The 25,673-nt window shown below is 39.6% G+C and overlaps 1 protein-coding gene across 1 annotated transcript in view; it reads left to right on the top strand.

The window, feature by feature from the left end:
• TENM3 (teneurin transmembrane protein 3) overlaps positions 1-25,673 on the top strand; it is a 1,264,592-nt gene that overhangs the window by 564,595 nt on the left and 674,324 nt on the right. The window contains exon 4 of the mRNA XM_053402551.1: positions 3,570-3,713. The gene's annotated coding sequence lies outside the window, so the exon portion shown is untranslated. The remainder of the gene's footprint in view (positions 1-3,569; positions 3,714-25,673) is intronic.

Below are 25,673 nucleotides of genomic sequence, written 5' to 3'. Positions count from 1 at the left end.
TAATTATGGTCAATTTCTGTAATCTTCATGGAGAAAGGCTTCAGGAGTAAACCCTGAGGAAAAATCTGTGCCTACTGCCTTGCAGGACATCTTTGAGGAAAGAAAAGACTGAGGAGTAAACCCTACACAGGTTCTCTAATTCTCCAGTGGTTTAACTGGAAATTGCTTTTTCTGGCAGGGATAGAGCCATGTCATGAAGAGCTTCACCAGTTTAATTTCTGCATGTTAGGCTGCTGTTAAAGGCACCGGCACAAACCCAGTAGGAAAAGTAGTGAATCCTAAAAAGGCAATCCAATATACTTTTCTGGGAGCAAGTCCGACTGCATTAGCTTGGCTTACCTCCAAATAATTTTTCCCTGGATTGGGTACACTACTATAGAGAAGACAGAAAACTGTAACTTTCAAGAACACTTATTTTATCATAGGCAGTCTAGTCCTTTTCACCCGTTCTACTATCAGAGGGCTGACAATTGATTTCCATTGATGCAATGAGGATACTCATTGTGGCAGACCTCCTGCCGCATCCAAAGTGTATGTGCAGGGACTATAGGTTTGCATCCTAAATAGTTTATTTTTATTCTATTCTATTCTGTTTATTGTTGGCATAAAGTTCTCTTGGCAGTTTACAATAAATAAGTAAATTACAATTAAAATTCATAAACTGATGAAATAAAAAACCTTAATAAACAAAACTCATAATTGTGCAGTATATATTATAATAACTATGACAATATTTTTTTCTGTAATTGTGTGTGTTTATAAATCTCTATGATTATAGCTTGTCACATGCAGGTTACAACTCTTGGGGCATGTAAAGAATCTTAAAAAGCTGATCAAATGAATTGCATTATAGCACAAAGCCAATATCCATGCTGAAAGTTGAGATTATGAATTCTGTTGAATGCATCACTCAGATTTTTTGGCTGGATAAGGACCAGTAAACTGATACTTAATTATGATAAGATGGAGGCATTTTGGTGGGTGATTCCCATGTCTCAGAGTTGGGGAGAGAGTCTATTCTGGATGGAGTTATTCGCCCTCTGGGCATTGGAAAGCATAGTGGCTAGGAGTGCCTGTTTCAGTGCTGGTTTGCCAGCTATGGTTGTTCCTTGACTAGAATAGCCTTGCCACAGTAATCCATGTTATTGTAACTTCACATCTATATTTCTGTAATGTGCTATAAATTTGGGCAGTGACCAAAAAAGAGGGCTTCTCCACTATAGCATCCCATTTGCCAACTGTACAGTTTATGAATGTTCAATATTATGTCCACAGTATAAGAGAGCACCACATTAGTGCACATGCTGGAAACTAAGCAGGAATCCATTATTTAATAATTAAATAATTATAATAATTATTAAAGGTGGTGGGCAGAACAGCTGGCTAGGTTTTTGGGGCCTTCTATTTATGGATGCCACATGTCCACAACCTATGCCTCTTGTTGGATACACACTGCAGATTAGTCACACATGTGCTAGACCTTAATTTCTCTATTCTTCTTAAAATGGGAAATAATGATTTAAACCAAGTTTCCTGGTTGTGTCACAGCAATGGATTCCTCGTTGGATTCTGATTTAGGGCAGCTCTACACACATGCTTGGGACTTTGTTTTTTATGCATTGTATAAACATGTATATAAAAAACCACATTAAACACCGGTAGAGCATAAAAATTTGCATCTGCCATATTTAAGGAACAAAACTGGTGTTACATATTGTCAGGGAACTGCCATCAGCTCAGAGGCAAGAGGTGGAAGGGCAGTTGTATTACAGGGAGCCTCCGAAGATCTTGCAAAGCAGTTCCTCCTCTGGCGAGGAGGAAAGCCCCACCTCCAGTGGGAAGGGGGTGCAGGGACCAGGAAATGCTAGGGAGAGCCTCAACACCGAGCCTGAGCAAAGCGGAGGGGAGGCAAGTCCCCCTTTGCCAGCGCCCAATCTGCGCAGTAGCTTTGGGCGCAGAGAGGGGAGGAGAAGGATACTAATAATAAAGCTTGGAAAAGACAGGTTGGAGTCTTGCCTGTTTGCTCTCGAGCAACCACACCACCACCTGACACATATCAAAGGCTCAGGAAGGCCTGAGCAAAGAGATATGTTTTTAAAGGTAAAGGTCCCCCTGCCCGTACAGGCCAGTCTTGCCAGACTCTAGGGTTGTGCGCTCATCTCACTCTATAGGCCGGGAGCCAGCGCTGTCCGCAGACACTTCCGGGTCACGTGGCCAGCGTGACAAGCTGCATCTGGCGAGCCAGCGCAGCACACGGAACGCCGTTTACCTTCCGCTGGTAAGCGGTCCCTATTTATCTACTTGCACCCGGGGGTGCTTTTGAACTGCTAGGTTGGCAGGCGCTGGGACCGAACGACGGGAGCGCACCCTGCCGCGGGGATTCGAACCGCTGGCCATGCGATCGGCAAGTCCTAGGCGCTGAGCTTTTACCCACAGCGCCACCCGCGTCCCAATATGATATGTTTTTACCAGTTAACAAAACATCAGTACTTGTATTGATGCCTGCTACCTAGCAGGGTGAAACCATTTTACAAGGTGGCTACTACAACAGAGAACTCAAGTTTCTTTGTTCATAAATATACACAGGATGTGGCATGACCACAAGGTCTTATTCTGATGACCATAATAGGCAGGTAAAAGGGGAAGTGTTCTTTGAGATTTATCCTGGTCCCAAGCTATGTAGGGCGTTGAAAGTCATCAGAAGTACTTTAACTTGGTTCAGTAGCAAATTGACAGTAAATGCAATTCTTTCGGCACTAGTAATATGTGTATGCAATATGGTGTCCCACTTAGCAGTCTAGCTGCAGCATGTCATATGATACATAACGACGGAAGACGCTCAGTGCTCTGGAAAAGGAAATCACAGGTGTCATGTTCATCAAGTACATTGTAGCTCTAATTCTCAAAGGTTCTATTCAATGAGGCTTGTGCTGAGGAAATGCATGAAGAATTGGGTTATATAAATATTGATAATTTAATAGTCCAGCCTAATGGCAGACTAATAGGTTCTGTTTCATTAATTTCTATTACAGTTTTACTTAGACTACTGTTCACAGCTCACTACTATTTTATAAAGAATTTCTTCAGCTGTTTTCTGGGAACAAGCATTGCATTTTCAGTATGAATTTAAAAATAAATTGGAGGATCAACTTTCTGCCAATTTTTCACCAGGGATCCTTGAACACCATTGTTGTTTCATTTCCCCAGTACTGAGAAGATGGGACCAAAAAGATTTCCCTGTATAAATCAAGCAATAGTCTCTTTATAAAAAGTGGACATTCTACCTTGCTTGTAGCCCCCCCCCCCTTTGTTCTTTTTATATCTGAATTATCTGGAAAACTGTAACAGAAATAAGGAATATATTTTAGCACTGTGGTGGTTTGAAAAATTTACATTTACAAAGTGCTGTGACCTTTGCTTGCTCTCCCACAACTTCAGTGTAGTTCGGTGTTAAAAGTTCAGATTTGTCATGCAGTTAATCCTTGATTAGTATGACAGTGTGTGACATGTCTAAAAAGGTTTGGTTTATAAATAAAAAGTTAATATTGGTCCCATCTTAACCCTTTCAGTGGCATCTCTTCGTGGCGAAGAAGTAACTTGGGATGAAACTGATAGGCATCTTTAGAAACTCAAACCAAATGATGCCATAAACCACAATGCTCCTCCGCTAGTCTGATGAAGATTTATATCCATAATTTTCCATCAAGAAAAAGGTATGTATTCTTCTTTAAGCTATATTGTTGGCTAACTATTGCATTCATGGTGACTGCTTGAAATCAGAAAACTATGACTCAGCTATGTTAGGTTTTTTTTTTTTAAAAAAAAGTGTTTTAAATTTGTTATAACACCGTGCCATCAGATGGCGCTGTAGAGTGCAATTCTTCGACATGTGATTTGCCATTACAAGCTTTACAATGTGTTTTCCTGAAATGTTTTTTTTGATGTGTCTAGATCCAGCCATGGTCTGTCAGAATGTGTACTCAATATCTTAAAGATACTTATCTTAAGGGATCTAGTATGGTAGCTTCTCCAGCAAAGACAAATATGTGCTGCCAAAGTTCTGCCCTTGAACTGGTCCTGATCCAGTGTGAGTGTTTCATGTGTAGAATATTGGTAGCACATTTCATCCCAATGTTGGGAGAAGGGATCCCTTTTCTATTTTACAGTGCTACCTTGGTTTTAGAACAGCTTAGTTTATGAACAACTTGGAAATAGAGCACTGCAAACTGGGAAGTAGGTGTTCCGGTTTGTGAACTTTGCCTTGAAAGCAGAACATGTTCTGCTTCCTGTTGAGTGTGTTCTGTTTGTAAATTGAGTCCCCCGCTGTTAATCAGAGCTTACTGTTGAGTCTATTGACTTTTGAGTCCCGAGCACCCACACAACACAGAGGTGATATTTGGAGCTTTTGCTAGTTTTTGCGTTTTTGTTTGTGTGGCTTTTTTGTTGTTTTTTTTACTGTGACTTGTTCTTCGTTTTATGGGACTGAATTGTAACTATGGCTTGTGACTTCATTTTTGTGACTGTGGCTTGTGACTTTGTTTTTGTGACTGCGTGGAACCCAGTTCAGCTATTGCTTGCTTGCTTGCTTGCTAGATTGATTGTGTGACTGCAAAAATGGATAAAAGCCCCCCATCCAAACAATGACTATCATCAGTGCATGTAAGAAAAAAAAAGTTTTTATCATCTACAATACTGTCTTATTTATTTTATAGTACAGTACATTGATTATTGCTTTCATTTTATGGATCAATGGTCTCGTTAGATAGTAAAATTCATGTTAAACTGCTGTTTTAGGGGTTGTTTTTAAAAGCCTGGGATGGATTGATCCATTTAGCATTACATTCTATGGGAAACCATGCCTTTGTTTTAGAATGCTTTGGTTTTGGAACAGACTTCCGGAACTGATTATGTTTGGGAACCAAGGTACCACTGTACTTTCTTATGCCAGTGGAAAGCGTGAAGCCCATTACTGTACACAGGTTGCTGTGAAGTAGAGTCAGTGCTTTAATCGTGAAACTACAATGAGCTCTACGAAAATGCTACCAAAACACAGAAGGTACAAAATGAAAACTAGCTGAGCAGCAACTTCTGCTAGTGTTTGCTTGCACACATTACAACAACTGACAGAAACTAGCTCTAGCAAGTAGTACTTGTATAATGTGTATGTCTAGCATTTCTATCTTTTAAATCTGCAGTTCCTCTCTTAATTTTAAACAGTCTAAAATCAATGATTACTTACAGAGTCTTTAACAATGGGAGGCTCTATTAAGCATGCAGAGAAAACAAATGGAGCCCATGAATTTAATTCTAGTTTTCATTATCTCTTATTTCTGCATCACACCCTAAAGCTGTTGATGCCTTTTTCATATTCATCCATCTAGCAAAATGTTGAGGAGGTTAGGGATTACAAAGACCAATAAATGCACCAGTTCTGAATTGTAAGTTAATTTAATGTGAACAGAAAACTCTGCCTATGTTAAATCTGATGATGCACTAAGTTTCTAAAGCGCTTCAGATTAGTTTTTTCTCTTGATAAGGCCCAGAAGGGCTGAAAGCATTCTCTGATAATTATTAAGTTATTCTTTAAATAGGATAAAATAATGTAATGTGGGACCAAATGATATTAAAGTGAGGAATCTAAACAGCAAATAAACTTAGTTCAGTTTAATGTTTAAGATTCTTGAAATGTTCAGTGTCAGCACTATTGTGTATGTGGCCTCCGTTCAACCTCCTTCCCATTAAGACATTTTATTTCCATTTATCCTATGTTGTATGCCTTTATGTGTGTTTGTACTTTGTTTATCCAAGAGGAAGCTTGGCATTAAAGCCACATATGGACTTCAGTGGGATCTCTGTTTCTACCCACTTTGAATTTTGTAAAACTGGACCCAAGGAAGCAGCAGAATGCCTTCCCTGGAGATATTCTTTCCTTGAACTCATAGACCTCTTGGTACTGCTTATTTACCTTAACTGAGTAGATACTTGTGACACTGTTCTGGTTGTATGTTTGTTTGTTTAATTTTTCTTGAAGGCCATTAAATGCTTATAATTTTCTAATTCACTTTAAGATGTAGCAAACTTAGAGTTTGGAAATTGTTGGTGTGTTCTGGTTTTCAAACTGTGCTATGGGGTACTGAAGGGCAGTATCCCCCCACCCCGTGTTATTTAACATCCACATGAAGCTGCAGGGAGTAGAGCATAGTGACATCAGTATGCTGAGGACATGCAGCTCCATTTCTCTATAATATCTGCATCAGGAGAACTGTGCAAATGCTGGATTGGTGCCTTAATGTAGTGGTGGTCTGGATGAGGGACAGCAAACTTTTAAACTCTGGGAAGATGGAGACTTTATGGGTAGATGGCTCATGTGTTCAAGAAGATAGACCTGCTACATGGGGCAGGTGCATGGCTTGGGAGGAGGTCCGTAGCTTGGAGGTCCTTCTGGATGTATCCTTGTCATTAGAGGCCAGGGTGGCCTCTGTGGCTAGGAGTGCTTTTTACCAGCTTTGCCTAGCATGGTAGCCGTGTCTGTATCTGTACTGGGATAACTTGGCTACTGCAGTCCATACATTGGTAACCTCAGCTCTGGATCACTGCGATCTGTGTCGAGTGGGTCTGTGTTTGGGCCTGGTCTGGAAGTTCCACTTTTGGGAAGTTCTACTCTTGGGTAGAAAATACAGAAAGATCGCTTCAAGCACGTGCTGTAAGCTTGGAGCAAAGCTTAGGCACATCTTCTTTGGTCAGTTACGTGGTGCTGAGAGAGGGAGGGAAGTAAACAGAAGCAGCTTCACTTCTTCCCTCACAGAGAAGAGAAGTTGTGACTTTGCAGAGTCTAGGAGTGGACCTCTCTGGCCTTAACCCCTTCATGCACTGTCTAGCACTTATGCATAGCTATGTTTGAATGCAATTTCCACCATCAGGTGTGAGGTTCAAAGTGCAGCCTTATTCCACCTGGACATGAATGTGTCTTGCATGTGTGAAACAGGTGCATAGGGCTGCTGAGGCCAGCGTGATGACAAATAAATTTTCTACAAATTCCAGAGTAGTAAAGAAAAGAAAAGAATGTTAAGCTGTCAGCATCATTGGTCTATAGAGAATGAAGTACCATTTCAAAAAACTCTCTTCACTAACATGTTCTAATAATGACCTGACTGAAATAACTTTTGCAGGTAGATTTATTTCCCCCCCATTTGGGTACTAGATATAAAACTGAAATAAACAGATATAAGAACTAGGATCTGCTGCTGATAGTTTATTCTGAGGTTCCTGATGTATATCTATGCCAAAATATTTTATAAATACTCAGTTTAATGAGGCTCACCACAACTGTGTGCCTCAAAAACTGCTGTAGCATTTGGTTTCAGGGAATGGGACCTGACTTTTGCTTTGTTTTCTTACCACATGCTTTTTATCAGGTTGTTGAAATAGTGTTCATGCCATTAAACAGAACCACTAGTCTGACCTTGTTCTAGAGGGGTTAAAAGGAATGAATAGCTTTCTAAGCTTGATTCAATTTCCTTTTTGTGATCATTTTGCATAAGTGACCATTATAATGTTTGTGCTTCAGCCTTTTGCACCAGCCTTTTGTATCTATGATCACACCTGGTGTGCATTTGGTAATGTAAAGTGATACAAAAGCAAAATAGATTTTCCCTGAGCATTGAATAGGTAGTGTTTCTTTCCATGCTGTCCTTTCCTGTGTGAACCTCAGATACATTAATAACATCAATTTAGTGTCGTGTTTTAATTTTTAAACATTTGTTGCCATATACTCAGTTTTTAATAAATGCATAAGTGGATGCAATATTTTGAGTTTTATATCATGAATTCAGCACCCTCAACAGATTCTTCAGACTTCAAAGGATTTAATATTAGTATCATAAAAGGCCTTTTGAAGAATACTACTGTAACATAAGAAAATTGACTGCTTGAGTGCGCCCTATCGTTTTGAAAGTGTTTTATTGCTTTAATTTCCTGTCTTAGTGAAGTAACAAGCAGCATAATAAAAGATATACTGTTTCAGAGTTGGCAATTTATTAGAAAGCTTAAGCTGGTTGAAGACTTTATGTTATGTGAAAAAGAAACCCTATATTTTGCTGGGGGGGAAATCAGACCAACTCCAACATTAATGTTGCAGTAGTTTTCCATGGAGTCTATCTGTGGCTTTTAAGTTTGTGTGAAATAAATCTGTGAGTTTAGGTCTTTCAGACTGAGCAGCTTGTGTATCATTAGAGTCCTGGAACCTTGATGTTATTCCATTTGGGAAGCATACATAAGATGGCTTCAGCTATTTGGATTCCATGACCAAAAGTTGCACTTAGAGCTTAAATTACCCAGAATATACATTTTTATTCATTTATTACATTTTTCTATGCATGGTTTAATTTTAATTCCAGATATTGTCAACCAAGCATGTATACAGTAAGCCTTTTAACCCAATTTTATGGTCATCAGTTTGCTATCTTTCTTAGAAAGGGGGAGCCTATTCCACAGAGAAACAATCAATTCTGTTCACTAAAAGTATAGATATGAGAAAAGTGACAATATGACTAACCCGCAGAAATATGACATAAAATGGCCTCATAAATAACTTCAATCATTTCCCTAGCAAAGTTTATAGACTATTCAGTGGTTGGTTGCAGTATGTGTAGCAGTCAGATACGCAGACATCAAGCTGCACACTTGTAATGGAAGTTACATGTTCATCAGTGCAGAGCAAGGAGAACAAGATTCACAAGGTCTTCCTAATCCCACCAGTGTTCTGCCACCAAAGGATTACAAAACATCTGTTAGGTTTTGTGGAAATACCCAGCAATATGTTACTAACACAAAAACATAATACACTTGCCGTGTGGCCTAACCCTTTGAAACAACAAAGAGAACTGTTGGTCTGAAGATTTGATTTATAATAACAATGGTCTTCAGTGGATTTGCAAGCCGTGTGAGTCATTCATGAATTGCTTTTATTTTTATTGATTATATTTGGAGAATGTTTAAACAATCATACATACTCTTACAAAATTGTAATATTCCTAATGATAAATGATGGACGGACACAGTACATTATAAAACCAGATATGGACTGAATGAATGCTTTGTAAAAAGCCTTAGTATTAACACTGAATTTAAAGTAGTATGTTTGTCTAGCAGGGGCTAAAGTGCAACAGAAAACCCCAAACACTGCTGGTATCTTTGGTTATCAGTGCTAGTCTTTTAGAAGAATAATGATTTGCAAGCTTTATTGCTAACTGAAGCACAAAAGATTTCCTCTAGGCTTGCCACAGACAATCCTTAGGCACATTAGATGAGTCAACTAGAGTTAGTTCAAAGTGAATTGCTCCATTTTAATCATGGTGACTTTCCCTTTTAGTCAATAGTCTGTAATGGTATATTGTCGGGGTCCCGCCCCTTTTAAGTGGCCACTTTATTTTGAAGCATATTTTAGCATTTGTAGGATTTAGCAGCTCTTGAAAGAAACTCTTAACGTTTCTTTACAATGCTGAAATTCAGTATTGTTCTTATTTTGGCAGTTAAGTCTGCATTCGGAAGCACACTTATTAGGAAGTAGGAATCACTGAACGAACTCAGTGGGATTTGCTTTTCAGTAAATATAGTTAGAATTGTGCTGCAAAAATGATACTAAGAGTCTAAGGAGACAATTTGAAAATAGGCTGTTAGTATATTAGAGATATAACCTATATAATTTATAATTATGATTCAAAATTAAACAGAAAAAAATGAGGAAAGAATTACTGAAAAACAACGTTATCATAGTTGTTTCATTATTCATAAATGGAAAACCTTATTAAGAATACAAAGCTATGGAAGAAACTTAATGTTCCTTGTTGTCAGCAAAAATTGTCTTTTGGAAATTCCTATCAACATGTTAGAGAGAAATAATATTATTTCCATATTATTCTGCTGTTAATGAGTAGGCTCTATTTGGAATAATGACACACAGATATCACCCCTGATCATACCCACAGGTTGAGAGTAAATCTGACTTTGGCTAACACCTGTTTATAAGTGGTTTATATGTATTTTTAGATCACTAGTAGGGAAGCAGGGTGCAAGTTAAACACACACATTTGACTTGAATTCAGTCATAGGCACTTGGCTCCAGGCAGAACCTGCAGCTCCATCCCAGATCCATCCCACCCATTTTATTCTGTCCGTGTCTTTCTCTGTCTGCCTGTTGCCTCCTCCTATCTTCCACCTTTATCTCTCCCCTGCTGCTGTTTCCTGAGGGAGCCAAGTTGACTCTCCTCACTCTCCCTTGCCTCAATACCCAGGAGGGGAGGGAAAGCAATTGTGGAGCAGGGAGGGGAGGCAGCAGAGACGCAGGGAGGGACTCTGTGCAGGGCTCCCCTCCCCACATTGCCAGGCATCAGCCAGATATTTTGGCTATATGTGATTTTGCTGCAACCATCACACATGATGCTATTGCCCTGTATGTGTTTTTGTTGCTCCCCACCAGATACTAGGGTGCAGATTGAGTTATAAATATGTTTAATTAAAGAAATAAAAACAATATTTGCCTTATTAATTGAGAGTCTTACTGTAGGCTATACATGTCACCTCATAGTATGGCTCCCAGTTCAGACATATTATTTCATGTGACTGGAGGCATCTTGGAGGTTCAAGTGTTATACCTTGTATATTGATTCCCTTGTATTGGGAACTACTGTATAGCTGTCCTGTGAGAGGATATATCAAACAGCAGGTTGAAGCATCTGCCGAGATATTGACATGCCCTAAGGCTCTGGGCTGATAGGAGTATCCTGGTTATTGGAGGCTCCTGTGTACAATAGGACTTTGTGCTGCGGTTGAGTCTTGCCTGAGCAACACATTCTTTCTTAGTTTTGGTGGTTCCCTGGTCATGAATGCTGCTTTGTAAGGGAATCAACATTTTAGAATATATCGGTGCCAGTGCTGAGAATTAGATTATTATTTTTTCAGATAGAAGTTGGCAGAAACTAAGGGGGAAAGTTTAACAGCCTTGAAGACAGGCTTAAATACAGCTTCATGTGGATCCATTCTAGCGCAGATGAAGTGGGCAGCAGCCAAATAAGCAGCGGTGCATGCACTCAGACTGATGCTGATCACCAAAGTATCCTGTATTGCTTTTTATTTAATATATATATTTATGATATGTATGGAGCCAGGCATGTAAGCACTTGCAGTTGCTCATTAATATATATATATATATCAACAAAATAGTATTTATTCCTAAACTAATGGATTAAATCCAGCTAAGTCCTACTCAGACTATATGGATTTAAGTTAAATCCATTAACTTCTCTGGGTGTACTCTGAGTAGGACTAGCATTAGATAGTACTCAATGTCTTTTGCATCAGCGCAGCAGAAACAAACTTCATTTTTCTCCCCTATAGATGGCGCTATGATTTAAGGGAGTGGATGGTGCTATGGTCTAAACCACTGAGCCTCCTGGCTTGCTGATCGGAAGGTCAGCAGTTTGAATCCACACGGCGGGGTGAGCTCTGTGCCAGCTTCTGCCAACCGAGCAGTTTGAAAGCACACCAATGCAAACAGATAAATAGGTACTACTGCGGCGGGAAGGTAAACGGTGTTTCTGTGCTCTCTGGCTTCCATCATGGTGCTCCGTTGTGCCCGCTAGAAGCGATTTAGTCATGCTGGCCACATGACCAAGAAAGCTGTCTGTGGACAAACACCGGCTCCCGCAGCCTAAAAGCAAGATGAGCGCTGTACCCCATAGTCGCCTTTGACTGGACTTAACTGTCCAGGAGTCCTTAACCTTCACCTTTACCTATGATTTAAGTGATTTAAAACTAATTTCGAAGTCACTTAAATCATGGCATGATGTCAACTGCAGAACTGAAATGGAGTTTGCTTCTGTTGTTCTGATGCTAAACACACAAAATATTTTTTGGTTCAGGAAAACTACGATAGCAGCAATGGTTTGGTTTTTAATTTAGTTGACTCATTGCTTCCCACTCCAGTTTAAATTAGAGTCTACAGCAATATCTATGTGTGTTTATGTGTTAACCACCAATAATAAGGGCTTGTAATTTTACATTTAAATAAAACACACATTCTGGTCGTGGTCATTTTTTTTGGTCAAGCAAGTCAATAGTTTTTAGTAGCTTTCGCTGTACTGTGAACTATCAGTATCTCCCTATAAAGAGATTTATTTCCTTTGACTCATGTTAGATGTTGTGAAAAGATGTAAAATATATTTTTTATAGATAGTATAACTTGTAAATCCAAGCTACATGTTATGTAGCTATGATGTATTGTCGATGCCATATACTGTATCATTGTTTTAAATGTTCTGTCAGGGTTCAGGATGTATAGAATCATACAGTTGGAAGGGACCACAAGGGTCATCTAGTCCAGCCCTTTTCCCGAAAATTAAGAGTCTTCTTCTATCCCAGGTGCCCAAATTCAACATAGTTACACTCCTAGGACACTTCTTCCTTCCTTCCTTCCTTCCTTCCTTCCTTCCTTCCTTCCTTCCTTCTAGTTCCAAATGCTATGAAAGTATTAGTCTCTAATGAATGGCACAAAATCTATACTGACATAACCCAGGTTTATATAAATATGAGTGCTGTTTTCTCCATTAAGCCCTTTTCACAAATATTTAATTGCTAAAATAGTATATTGTAGAGAATAAGTAGCATTTGGTTTTGAAAATAAAATATTATTTTTGTCTTCTGTGTCTTCTTCATGATCTGTATCTCCAAATACTTCACAGAGTTAAGTGCAAATAAATGCAGGGAGAGCAAAATAATTTAAAGGTGTAAAGGAAAAATGATGTGATTTCTAAAAAGTCATGATTGCAGCTGATCTTTTGAGAGTTTCTGATCTTCGTAATTTTAAAGAATTATATTCCTATCATCTCATGTGGGACTTTTCACAGAAAAATGGCATTATCAGTAATGCAACATGCTGTTTGTACTTCAAATTCCCATGTATAATATGGGAAGAGCGATATCCATTAACAAACAGGGACAAAAGTTACACTATCCATCCCTAAAGGCCTAATGTGAATTGTAATTGTTAAGTGGCTTACATCATACATATGAAGCAACCAAACTATAACTAACTGATCTCTTACATACCAACTTTAACTTTATAGTGAAGGTGAAATTACTACTAGACTTAATGATTTGCATTTAACAATAGCTATTGGTAAGCACACATCAAAATCCACTACAGTCTTTTCATGGCTTTACACATAAGCTTACTTAGGTCTGATCCAACTCAGGGAATAACATTTCATTGGCGATTGAAGAAAGCTATCACTTGCAGAGCTAAGCTCTTCAGTAAGATGTTACAGTTAATCACAAGATAACAATAATACAAGTGTCAGTTAAATCTGATTAGATGTGAGTAACTAATCATAATTTAGTTGAGTGGTATTTTGCTCATGCTTTCTCCACAAGTTGTTTTATATGCTGAAGCGCACGGTTGGCAGCATTCCAGTTGTGTATATATTGGGGCAGGTGGCAGCTTGCAGCATCTCCAATTTTCTTTAATGACCAACAGTATCTCTTATGAATTGTCCTGACTGTTTGAAATGATTATCTTTGGAAAAGATCCATGTTTCTTTTGGAAAATGTCCATTTCAATCTTCCTTTTACTATACCAATAGTCCTATCAGGCTGCCCTTTTCTATTTCTCAGCACTGTAGTAGATTTATAAACATGAAGCCAATTACAGTAGTAAGTCCACATCTTTGACAGTTGATTTAAGCCACATTATAAGCAATATTTATTGCATCATATACAGTGCCAACAATGTTATCAACATGATAATATATTTTGCTAAAACTGCCAGAGAAACACAAAACTTCCCAGGCTGGAGGATGACCTGGATATTTGCAACTAAGTGGCAGATCATGGTTACAGTCGTATCTTGGTTTCCGAACAGCTTAGTTCTGAACGTTTTGGCTCCCAAACGCCGCAAACCCGGAAATGACTGTTCCAGTTTGCGAACTATTTTTGGAAGCCAAACGTCTGATGGCGCTTCTGCAGCTTCTGATTGGCTGCAGGAGCTTCCTGAAGCCAATCAGAAGCTGTGTTTGGGTTTTTGAACATTTTGGAAGTTGAATGGACTTCCAGAATGGATTTCTTTCAATTTCTAAAGGTGCGACTGTACTAAGAATCAACAAAGGATTGCCAAGTAGAACTGGGGCAGCTAAAAGTGTCAGTTATTATTGGAGCTGTTTGTTAAATTCACACCACACAAATGTCTCCATGTTTTGGTGTTCCAAGTTAGCTGATCTTGTTTTGGGGGGGGTGACACCTATCCAGCAATCCAGTTAATTAGCAAATCAACACAGAAAAAGAACCACTTGCAGAAGTAATAACAGTAAACATGTGTCATGTACCCTTAATTCAAGTATGCATTATATATGTGTGTGTCAGACCCTTGCAATATTCATAATTCTTGTTTAGTTTATTCAGAAAGCTACCTGTGTCTTACTATGAAAGGTGTCAGATTTTAGGTTGAAGTCATTCAGAATTGTTGAATACCAATTACCTTGTCCTTTTATGATATTTCAAGAAATATAATATTCACAAAATACACACACGCACACATTGAACTACTACTAAGTACTAACTTCTGAGTAGACATGAATAGGATTGCACTGTAAGACAGGTAGAAATATGATAGTTATAATTAATCGAGGACATTTTAGAACTCGATTTTAATATACATTTTATCAAATCTTGCAAACTTTTCTAGTTTAAAAAGTATTTTAAGGCTTTTGTGTGAGAGGGTTTTTTTATAGCTTTGGTGGACTGAACTGTTGTATATCCTTTGTTTACCTGAAATGTTTTATAGTCTTTTAAAAGTGTTTTATGCCCTTTGTTGTTTTTTATTATGTTATGAGCCTCCTTGGGTTTTTACAGAAGGTAAGGTATAGATCCATAAATACAAATAAACAATAAAAATTCTAATAATGGATAAAATACTTTAGTCATCCGGTGATCATTTAGATTACTGAATTTTGAAAGGTGAAATGAGGATTAAAACCTTCCACCCCTTGTGAATTGAGAAATTAGCATGATTGATGATAGAATACAAAATATAAAATAAACAAAGTTGCTGATGACTTTTTAAAGTATTTTGAAACCATCTCTTATAGATCTTAGAGAAATGTCAGTCTCAAGAGTTTTGAATGTCAAAAGAAAAATAAATCATATTGTTTAGACTAAGGATATTTTTCAATGTAGAAGGGTGAAAAATGATGAGCAGCATATTTCTTTGTTATAGTTTCATATTTTTGTGGCATGATGAAGTGTTGTTCTTGCTTTCCAGTCAAATAGACTAAAATTAAACTAGAAAAAGTAGGAAGTTAAATATAGTAGTTCAATGGAATCCTTTTTGGTAAAATTATTGAGATCTATAATTACAGTTTGTTGTATTTTAAGTATTCTATTTAAAAGAAACAACAGATGAAAATCAGGGCTGATTAAAATAATTAGTGAATGTTTGTGGCTCAATGAGTAAAATTTATGGTCCAAGGCCTAGAGTAGGGGTGGGAAACTGGATACAACAAACAGACCGGATCCAAAACTCCCACATCCCCCTGTGGGCCGCTCTGTAAAGGACAATTCTTTCTTTACACAGTAAGCGCCTCCCAACAGACTTCCGTACATTGGATTTCCCTAGAACCTGCAAATAAAATCCATTCTTCGCGGGATGGAATTTCATGACTGTGTCCTAGATTGACTTAAAGTTTAGCATTGACTTTTATAGAACTTGGTTTTATGAAAATAAAGCATACTCAAACAGGGATGTAGTTATTTAAGCATTAATTTAGGCAGGTGGGGCTTGACAACCTGGGAATGTAGCCCATCTAGGAGAAGGAAAACTCTGGTCCAAAGCCTCTGGGATATCTTTGAGACAAGAAAAGGCTAAGGAGTAAACCCTACAAAAATCTGGAGTCCCAAAGATGGTTGTGCACCTTGTATTCCTCCTTCTGGCAACTTCTGTAACCAAGCTGGTGTCAATTGTATTGTTGTGCTTTCCTTTATACCATTTCAGGAAGACCAAGAGGTGGGTCTTGTCATTTGGGCAGCCCAGGACCTCCATACACACTGGTCAGGCTTTAACCCTGGGGAGGTCACTTTGATGCTGCTAACTCATAGGTTTGACTTCACTCCCGAAGGCACAGTCCACAGTCTTTTGAAACAGACAGATGCCTGATTTCTGCAAATTCATAGCCTTACCCTGAAAAAGTACATGATTGCAGTAGCGGCGGGTAAGGCAGCACAGGTAGGGCTATGTCACTTTCCTGTTTTCTCAGCATAGCAGCAGTTTGCTAGCACTTACCAAGAGGGAGAGGAGAGGGACGAGATGTGGGGAGCTCAGTGCTCTGTGACATGGCAGAGTCAATGTGACACTCCTTCTGCAACTTTACACACAGCAATGTGCTCCTTGTGCCTTGCCCTTCCTCTCTTGGTAAGTAAGTGCCCAGGACCTGCTATGTTCTGAAGCTGGGAGAGCAACCAGTTCCCACCCACGCCAGCTGCTACTTACTCTCTGGCTGGGCAGGGTCTGACTGATGTTTGAACACTGACAGGAAGCTAGGAAATGACATTTATTATTGCATAAAACAATTTTGCTTCCTTATATGCATCAACATCTGTTTTTGAGGAATGACTGAAAACTGAAATGTTCACATCCTTCTTGGCACCTCTGGAAATGGGAAAGTTTAGGATGGGTGAGGAAGCCACCAGCCCTCCAGATATTGTGAACTCCAACTTCCATCAGCCCTAGCCAACATCTTGAAGGTTACAGGTTTTCTATCCCTGAGTTAGGATAAACTGGCGGGGTGGGGAATACACACACACACACACACACACACACACACACACACACTTGCGAGTATAACATAAGCAGTGACTTTTTGTAACAGTTTCAGAATTCCTGAGCCAAAATAAGCATAAACAAATATGAATTTGATGCTAAACTTTAGCCAAATGATTACAGGTACTTTCAGTGCATCAGCATGATCAGGCAACATCCGGATTATTAAAAGCTGTACCTTGAAGTCATATTCGACAATATGATTTGGGATTAAGGGTTGGTCGGTCTGTGCATTCCAGTCTCCCTAGTAATGCAACAAGTTTATAGCCAGTGCTTCTCCCACACTCGCCGTAATAGCATGTCCTTTTAATAGCATCATGGCCTATCATCTCAATTGCTGGTGCATACCCCTTCATTTTCTTCTCACTGCAAGTTCTTTGTATTTTTTAGTGTATGTAAGAAGGAAGCAAATCAGTCAAAGGACCCATTATGTTTGTAAGTCTGTAAGTAATATAATATTGAAGCCTCGGGCCACCTTTTTCTAATGAGTTCCTAATCCATTGGTTTAACTCTTGGTCTTTACCTTGTCTTTTCCCCTTTCTTTCCAATTGATCCTGTGTTGAATCTTTTTGAAGCAAAGTGTGTGGAATTTTAAGTGGCAGCATACTAGATATATATTTCACAAGAGGGACTCAGTTTTATTTTGATAGATTAGTTATGACCTGTATGAAAGATGCCCAGGTCATGAAACAGACTTGCATTTTTGTGGGTATTGTCCAGGGTGTATATATTTCTTATTATATGTTTACATTTCTCATAAGAAACTTCTACTAACACTGAGTGTTTCATTCATATTAATGCTGAAATATTTTGCTTCTAACCTTGTAAATTATGAACATATTCTGAAATCTTCTCCTATGGGTGGTTCACTCAAACAACTGGAATATTAATTTCCCAAATAAAGTTCACTGTTGGGTCACAGGGTACAATCTGAGGGTACAGAACCACATCCTGTGAAAGCTTAAGCAAGCTTGGGTATTACCTGGAAGGGTGGTTTCCCGGTAACTGCATGTTCTTAGACTCTTGGGCTTTGGAGTATGGCAGGGCCATATATTGTCTCCAATGCAACTAAGTATCTATATCAAGCTGTTGAGCAAGATTATTAGGGGACTTGGAGCAAGGTAGCATCAGTGCCAGGGCTGGCTCAGAAGGTTTTTTGTGCCTGAAGCAAAATGTCAAGTGTTGCTTGTTCTGAAACCCTCCCCCTGTCACCACACACAGGTGCACCTGCACTACAGTGACTGGCCCTCATCACCAGCCCAAAGGACACCTGCAATGTGGTGGGCTATGGGGAGCGGGGACAGGATGGCACAGGGCCACTGAGATGTCTGCACTGCAGTAAGGTGGCCTATGGGTAGAGGGGGCAAGATGGCAGAGGCACATTGACGCTCTGGCCAGTACTGAACGTAAGCAAGGTGGAAGGCACTGCTACAAGGGATGAGGCGACATCTGGAGCTGTGTGGAGCTAGGATCCGTCATTACTGAGCCTCTTTCCCCTCCCCTCTCTGCCTTCTGTCTGGTAGTGTTACTTCAGCTCCGAACAGAGATTTTCTTCTGCAGCCAAAGCTACACCTGAGGTTGGTTCAGAAGTTGCTAGTGCAGAATGTGGTAGCTAGATTGCTTGTTGGGGCAAACTACCACCAGCTTATAAACAGGATTTGCCTTGGCTGCAAATCTGTTACTGAGACAAGTTCAAAGTTTTGGTGCTAACATATAAAACCAGGCTACTTATATTCTTGGTAAGTCACTGCAGCAGAGTTTCTCCTTAAAGTCCCCAAAATATCAGAAGCCCAATGCACTTGGATCAGGGCTTTCCATGTGGCCACTCTGTAATGTGGACAGCATCCCTGTTGAGATACAACAGGCACCCACTCTCTGTACTTTCCAGAAACATTTTTGTTTTGACAAACTTTTTCATTTTGGGTGTGTGTTTTGGTACCCTTTTATAATTATTTTAACTGATTTTCTGAATAATATATTTGTAAATCATTTTAAGATTATTCATAAATGATTATTATTTGTAGTAGTAGTACTGTTATTAACAACAGCAACAATAATAACCACATTATTCTTAACATCAAATAGCCACCTTGAGTTTCATGATAGAAGAAAGATAAGATATACATGTATGAAGGCCATTTTCCATATGAGGTAGTTTTTGCTACCTCCATGGCTCTACAGCCAGATTTGGATTTCCATGGAAAATTGCCAGAGCTTTGCTTAGGGGTTTCCATAAGAGGAATATGGTGCTTCGAAGAGCTTTGTTATAGAAGTTATTCATGTATCTGTGCTTATCAGTCATTGCATTGTTTGACTGGTCTTGTTGTTGGAGTTGGCCACATGAATTTCCAAGTAATTTATTCCAAAGAGGAAGTTCTGTGAAAGGAAAGAAACCGTTTTTCTCTTCTCATGTTGTTTATGCCTTCTGGAAGGCAAGGAACAAAACATTTATGAAGGAATAACCCGAAGTGTCAAGTAAACATAGTATACTGGACAGTTTAGGAAAGTTCCTGACACCTATTTTTGAGTATTAGTTTTTTCCATGGTTCTTATGTTCTTATGATCTGATGTAAGTAACTGATACCTCAGGATTCATTAGCTCTGTAGCAATAAATTCATTTTTTTCTGAAGGATCTTGTATTCCCTTGTGCCTACATTTTCTAATATGCACCTACTTATATCAACTGAAGCCCTTTTACGAGTGCTCTTGCAAACTGAGCTAGGGCTAGTGGTTTAAAAAGAAAGGGCCTTCTCATTTGTGGCCTCTGGTTTCTGGAATGTCCTTGCCACAGAGAGTCCCACCTGGTACTTACCTTAATGTCTTTTTGGTGCTAAGAAAATATGTTTTTATTGTCACAGACTTCTTAAATCTGATACTTTTGCCTTGCTTTATGCGTCTATTTGTGGCTTATTTTCTGGACGTATTACTGTGTATTAGTTTTCCCTTTCTGTTAACAGTGGGTTTTTAGTGCCGCTTTATTTAATTGATTTTTTTGGTAATTTTATTATTTTAATTTGATTTGTTTTAAAATTTTTGTATGGATCCCAGGGAACAACAGTTTGGCTGCAATCCTAACCTCTTTCCTAGGACTAAGCCCTGCTGAATTAAATATGACGTATTTCTTGAGTAGATATGGTTAGGATTGTGCTGTATGAAATGGACTAATTAATTAAATAACTTTCCTATGTTCAAATAGAGACTTCATGAAACAGAAAACTCTCAGATTTAGGTGATATTGTCCACTTGAAATATCATTTTCCAACCTGCTTTTCCTACCCACATGGGAAAAATATGGGTCTTCATGTTAAAGAAAAGCATCTGGGTGAGATTTTTAAGTTCACAAAACAGTTGCATCAAACTGTTAAGCAACAACCTACCACCATTGCACACACCAGTTCTCTGCTCAAGAACTCCGTTTCCTACATATGCTTTTGCTTTGCAGGGGGATTCAGAAGAGGAACCATAGAACTACACATAACATGGAGTTTGAGTTATTTTAAATAAGAAAGTAAATTACACCATGGAAAACTGTTCTTCTTTGCTAAGAGTGAAATGTGTTTTCTCTTGATTACTAAGGATGGTGAGTGAAATAAGTAATGGAAAGCCCAGAACTACTTGCCTGCTATGTGTCCATCAGTGCCAGCATGAGCTATATAAATGGGATCAGGTGGAAGATGGCAATAAGTCATATGTGACAGAATTCTTTTTTAGTTGTTTTTAAAATGACAATTTGTGTCTTCACCCAACCCATCAGTAATGCCAGCCACAGGCCCTTGAGTTGTGAATTTTAATCTGTGTTTTCATTTCTTGGTGCCCTGTCTGGCAGAGTCTTCATGGTTTTTAAGAGATTTATTGGGGCTGAGGAGGACTGTACTTGCTGAGGGTGAAAACAGACATGTCACAGTTGCTTCACTGCTTTCTTTGCTGGAGGAAAGATTGCAATCAATCTTAAGAAATGCAGGAGATGAGATCTCTGTGGGCAAAATGTCTTTTCTTTTCCTACCAGCATCAAATATTTACCCCTTATCTTTCCACAAGAAATTTTAAGAGTTTTAAAAACGTAATAGTTTCTGAAAAGATTTGTATTACGTAACTGAGCCAAGTGAGGCCTTTTGTTCATCTGGACCATTTGGTGCTATGTATGTATCCTTTTTCAATCAATAGCTTGGTTGAACTTTGAGATATTGGAATGTAGGCACACTTAGAGTACAGTTTTGCATATTAAGTTTTATGTGCTTATTTTGTTTTCTTGGTGCTGGTCATTGATTGCAGCAATAAGTATGATTTGAATGCGATTTTACATATTAAATTTGAATAGCTCTGTTGAATAGCAGTGTATCACTGCACATTTTTAGAGGGGTCAGGAAAGACATAATAGTGAAATCTGACTTGAAGATTGAGAATATAATGTAACATAGTACTATGTTTGTATAAAAAGAATCCATTTGAAATTTAAATACTTTCTTGACCTCCTCACACATTGAAAGGGGATAAAGAATGCAATATAAACTGCAATGTGTTACATGCCCTGGAAACTGAGATATCAGAATGAAACGTGGTATGCAAGTTCATGTTTCAGGACACAGTTCTTTGTTTTATATTCAAAACTAAACTCAGTCTCTATACCCATTTTCAAGAAGCAATCAAAGCTTTATAGAACATTGACTTGGATTCAAAGTTGTGCAGAAGAAATCACACCTGGATGATCTTTTGGAGTGGCAGGAGGGAAGCGAATTCTGATTTCACCTCTCCATACAGCCCCCCATGCCCTTGAAAACCTGATCCAGAGGTTTGGGAACTTTCCAGAACACTGTGAGGTGGTGATGAGTTCCTGAGGAAGGCAGAGTCAGTGAACTGCCGCCTTCACTTCCCTAGCGGAGAGCTTTTGGTCATTCCTAGTTGCGGGCCCAAGCACAGTAAGCCCCCTGAAACCCGATGGGGAAATAGGAGATAAGAGCAGCAAAACAAGACATGACAACATATTGGAATTAAAATGGCCACAACTTTATTGATTGTAGATTATAGTAGGCTCTGGTATAGGCATTGGGTATGTACTCGACCTAATTTGTTTGCAGGCAAATTCCTTACTGGCCCTGGATATAGCAATAGATTAACTCCACAGCAAGGTCATATTCACGTGCTGCCCACTTACCTTTGGCAGGGCAAAAGATACTGGGTGGGTGGGAAGATCACTAGCCAGTTGTGTGGTGGCTCCCAGTACAGTCAGCTTAAATACAACACTGCTGGACTGGAGTGAAGACTGCATTTACCTGGTCCGCCGCTGGAGCCCAGCCCGCCCCACTCAGGCATTGATTGGCCTGTTCGTTTGTTTGTTTTGCTGGGCTTTCCCATTGCCCCCCTGTGGCTGGCTGAGGCTGAAACAAGTCAGCCTGCCGCGAGATCCAAAAGGACTGCCACCACCCCCAGTTTCCCGCGGCTGTGCCAGGCCACAACAGCCACTACCTAAAAAGGTAAGCATTCTTTTCCTGTATCTGGGGATATCTGCACATTACATTTGGTTTTATTGTTACATTGCCTTTCCCCCATTCTTCCTTTCTCTTTTTGAATGTGGAGTTGTGACCACTCATTTTGCCTCCTCCTTACCTCAAACACTTGTACACATAACTGCTGTCAGCTCATTCATGGCATTATTCTGGTGTCATAATTTGGAGAACCAAAGGTAGGAAACTGCAGATTGTGTGCCCCCCCCCCCATGATTAAAGTGTTCGCTGAATTTGTCTCAGTAATCTTTAAAACAAGTTTTATAGCTTCATTACATATCTAGCTGACTGTTGCTTTTGCATATATTAAAATTGTAGTGACCTTGATTGATCTGGTTACATATGGAAACTATACCCTAACATATGAATATTTCTTTGCTTCAAATACATATGCATCTTGGCAAGTGTACAAAGCTTGTGTCACAAGTGTCACAAATGCATAACATTATACATTCCATGTTTACTGATTCACCGGTAACAGTAAACATTGCCAAAGACCAACAGAAGAAAATAGAACATGGGATGAGACTTCAGTTTGCAAGAGAGTAATGGGGGAAAAAGATGAGGTGATCTAATGGCAGGAGGAGAGAGCAAAGCAAAAAAAAATAAAAAAAATACCAAAACAGAACATAGGGTGAAGATGTGGCAAAATGGAAATATACAGGGTGATTAAGAAAATGATAAGAGGGTACTGGTAGTGGTAGTTTCTTCAGTATTCCTTGCTATTTCTGAGATGGTTATTGTAAGAGTAGTCAAATTTAATCAATCTTCCTCTAAATGAATGAAGAGCTCTTCTTCATCATTTCTAGAGGATACTTTTCAAAATTTCATTAAAATAATCTCTGGGAGCATCCCCCTTGAGATGCTGTGGCACCCCTAGGTAATTGCTGGCTCAGTTGAATTACAATTAAACAAACTTCTCCTTTTGAATTTCATCCATATTACACACAAAGGGATGAACAGAATCAGACTCTGTATCAGTTTTTCATGCATTCAATCATAAGTCCATCTCATCCCTATTTTTTCAGAACACATGAACACATGAAAAATTTGCATTTTAAATTTTAAATGGTATGCCTTTTGTGCATGCTCACTTCTAAAATACACAATTTGTATGCATTTTATATATGTTGTTGTTGTTTAGTCGTTTAGTCATGTCCGACTCTTCGTGACCCCATGGACCAGAGCACGCCAGGCACTTCTGTCTTCCGCTGCCTCCCGCAGTTTAGTCAAACTCATGCTGGTAGCTTCGAGAACACTCTCCAACCATCTCGTCCTCTGTCGTCCCCTTCTCTTTGTCCATCTTTCCCAACATCAGGGTCTTTTCCAGGGAGTCTTCTCTTCTCATGAGGTGGCCAAAGTATTGGAGTCGCAGCTTCAGGATCTGATTTTATATATAGGTAAAGGTAAAGGTACCCCTGCCCGTACGGGCCAGTCTTGACAGACTCTGGGGTTGTGCGCCCATCTCACTCAAGAGGCCGGGGGCCAGCGCTGTCCGGAGACACTTCCGGGTCACGTGGCCAGCGTGACAAAGCTGCATCTGGCGAGCCAGTGCAGCACACGGAAACGCCGTTTACCTTCCCGCCAGTAAGCGGTCCCTATTTATCTACTTGCACCTGGGGGTGCTTTCGAACTGCTAGGTTGGCAGGCGCTGGGACCGAGCAGCGGGAGCACACCCCGCCACGGGGATTCGAACCGCCGACCTTTCGATCGGCAAGCCCTAGGCGCTGAGGCTTTTACCCACAGCGCCACCCGCATCCCGGATTTTATATATACTTTCCCTCAAAATACACATTTTTGCATGCATTTTTCAAACTGAAACTACATTGCAAAATTCAGAGAAGTGGGCAAGCTGAGTGTTAACTGAACTCAGAAACTGCAAATTTGGACAGTTCACTTTAAAATGCAGACTGAACAAAATTATATTCTATTCCTATCTTCTATACCTATAACCTCATGCTCTTAAAGACACAGGCAGTGCCAAAAAGGCACCTCCCACAAGAGGTGTCTGATAGTCATAGATAGACCTACCCTCCATGAACATGTCTAAACCAGGCATAGGCAAACTCGGCCCTCCAGATGTTTTGCGACTACAACTCCCATCACCCCTAGCTAACAGGACCAGTGGTCAGGGATGATGGGAGTTGTGGTCCCAAAACATCTGGAGGGCCAAGTTTGCCTAAGCCTGGTCTAAACCAATTTTGAAGCCATCTAATGGTAAAACCACACATTATATTTTGTACCTATCATGCAGCGAAATATCTTGTTTTTATTTAATCAATTGTAGAGAGTGAACCTCAGTTTCATTCTAGTCTGAAAAAAGATTTACTATTATTATATAGAATTTTTCCTCTGTGTACAAACTTATCACACTCTTCCTAATTTTATAACTCATTCTTGTGTCACTGCTGGATTTTATCACTTTTAAGCTAAAATGCTTCTTTAAAATTTTGTTCCACTGCTGCCTAATCAGCTGATCTGTAGAGTGTGCAGGGTGGGATTTGACTCAGAAACACATGAACAACAATTATTTGCATGTGCAATACCCCGTCAATGTAAATAGGCACGTAGAAGCTATTTCTGCCTATGCATAGCACTAGCTGTTGAATCTGAACAAATTAAAGCTGGACCCAACTTGTATGGAGCCATTTGTACCTTATGAAAAAGGGGGTATAATGTACAGAATATTTTGGGGGTGTTGGTGAACAATAACAATTCTAGCAATTTGGGGAGGATTTCTCTTTTTTAACAATTGGCTGCCTGAAAAATGGGGAATTCTACTACCTCTCTCACATCACCTGACATTAGAGACATTTTTGTGTGTGGGTTAGATGCAGTTTACCAAGGGTGCAACCCAACTAGGATTTTTAGGTAGTCCTGGGTACATTCCAAATATCCAGAAAGTTGACATTAGCAGTAACCACTGAGGCTAGGGCTTGCCAATCAGAAGGTCGGCAGTTCGAATCCCCACAACGGGGTGAGCTCCCCATTGCTCGGTCCCTGCTCTTGCCAACCTAGCAGTTCAAAAGCACGTCAAGCGTAAGTAGATAAATAGGTACCGCTCTGGCGGGAAAGTAAACGGCATTTCCGTGCGCTGCTCTGGTTTGCCAGAAATGGCTTAGTCATGCTGGCCACATGACCCAGAAGCTGTATGCCAGCTCCCTCGGCCAGTAAAGCAACCCCAGAGTCATCTGCGACTGGACCTAACGGTCAGGGGTCCCTTTACCTTTACCTTTGTACAATTGTGATTTGGCACAAATGTTGCAGTTTTGGAGCCATCCTTGTTCAGCGTTCCATTCAGCCATCA

Source organism: Podarcis raffonei, chromosome 9 (assembly GCF_027172205.1).
Source record: "Podarcis raffonei isolate rPodRaf1 chromosome 9, rPodRaf1.pri, whole genome shotgun sequence".
In the NCBI taxonomy this organism is placed as follows: Eukaryota; Metazoa; Chordata; class Lepidosauria; order Squamata; family Lacertidae; genus Podarcis; species Podarcis raffonei.
The sequence above is the reverse complement of the archived record's forward strand: the minus strand, read 5'-3'. Positions and strand labels throughout refer to the sequence as shown.